The sequence below is a fragment of the Austrofundulus limnaeus genome, unplaced genomic scaffold, assembly GCF_001266775.1.
Source record: "Austrofundulus limnaeus strain Quisiro unplaced genomic scaffold, Austrofundulus_limnaeus-1.0 Scaffold272, whole genome shotgun sequence".
NCBI lineage: Eukaryota > Metazoa > Chordata > Actinopteri > Cyprinodontiformes > Rivulidae > Austrofundulus > Austrofundulus limnaeus.
Genome location: NW_013952674.1, coordinates 772,259 through 774,207, shown reverse-complemented (window position 1 = coordinate 774,207; position 1,949 = coordinate 772,259).

Genomic DNA, 1,949 nt, shown 5'->3' with positions numbered 1-1,949 from the left:
ACATTAGACCTGATCCAACTCAAAAACCACAACACCTGGACTCTTCAAACCAGGACTAGATTATTCTACACTAATAAAATTATATTTAAAAACAACTTTGGGATTTGTGAAACGTTTTTTTTTTTGTGACACTTCAATAAATTGCCTTAATTCATTTTGTTCTGTGGAACACTAGAATCGAACTCATCCTTCTTTCAATTTAGCCTCATTATGACCCCCGCACGCGAAGCGTAAGCGGGAGTCATATTGTTTTCATTCTTTTTATTGAATTTTTTTCTCCAGAGATTTTTGGTCAACCGTAGCACAAAAATGGCTAAACCAATCAACATGAAATTTGTCAGGACTGTAGATGAGTCCGACCTACACTGCGCCAGCCAACGGTTTTACGATAGGACCCATATTTGAGGAGGGGGTTCCTTTCAAAGAGGGGGTGTCTGGACATGCAAATATTGTCTATGTTATACCTAAAATACATGACACTGTGTCGAAAAAATAAGATTTTACTAAAACTATATTGTTAGGTTAACACATTTATGGTACATTAAATCTGTTGTATCATATGTGCAGCTGTTAGGTTAGAGCTGACAAACACTGGCTAGAGGCCAGAGTTGTAAAGTAACTAAGTACACTGTACTTGAGTAGAATTTTTAGGTATCTGTACTTTACTTGAGTAATTATTTTCAGCCTACTTTTTACTTCTACTCCTTACATTTTTAAAAAGGCAAGGAGTAGAAAGTTGTTACTTTTATTTCATTTTTGTTTGTTTTCATTCCAGCTTGTTATTGTAAAAATTAAATACTAACCATATAAATGTGCCTCCTAGATAGAGTGAATTTAATTGTGGTTGAATGAGAAGTATAAATATATAAAACTCTGATACCGTATTAGTTTGTACACAAATAAATCATGTCACACTCCAGCAGGATATAATCGTTAAAATAAAAGGGCTGTACTTAAGAAGTATTTGTATTTCATGTATTATATTATTACATTTGGCTGCAGCCCTCAGATAGATTTTCATTTTGGGGAAAAGGTTTGTGCAACCTTGACTTATGTATATAAACTGAAACAGCTGGACAAGTGCATCCTAAATTTAACATTAATTATTTTAATACAACAGTCATTTCTGCAGTTTTTGGGGAGGTCACCTCCTAATAAGTGTCCTTACAGAAAATCTAACTGCTCATTTTAAATAAATACTTTTACTTTTAATACTTAAGTACAAAAAGATCAGATACTTTAAGACTTTTACTCAAGTAATATTCCTAAAGGAGACTTTTAAGTTTTACCAAAGTAATTTTTTGGTAAGATACTTGTACATTTACTCAAGTATCACTTTGTGGTACTTTATACAACACTGTCTAGATCAGTGGTTCCCAAACTTTTTATCTTCTGACCCACAAAATATCCATGGCAGAAACTTGTGACCTCAAATATTACTGGTCTGAGTACACAAACTTTGTTAATAACCCTAAAAACACAGGCTTTTTGACAATCTTAACAGCTTGTACACAATTATAAATACTTTATACTTATTTTGTGTTTTTCTAATATTTATAAGGAAATATTAAATCAGCAATTATTTTATTACCCTTTAAATTGATTTTTGGAGATTATCCAAGGTGCTTCATGACCCATAATTGGGTTCCAAGCCCAACTTTGGGAACTAAAGTGCACTGGTTCCCAAACTTTTCAGCTTTTGACCCACAAAATAACAGTAGCAGAGACTTGTGCCCACAACTATTTTTGGATGTTAAACATTTGTATCAGGTCAACACAGTGGCCGATCTAGGATTTTTCTGAGTAAGAGGCCATCAAGGGGCCACCATATTTATAGAGGGGCCAAGTATTTGTTCAACCTTCTTTCACACAAGTCTAGAGTTTTGGTAAGGTGTACATGTTTAACCAGTCAAACGTTCAAACACCTGTATTGTAATTATATATATATA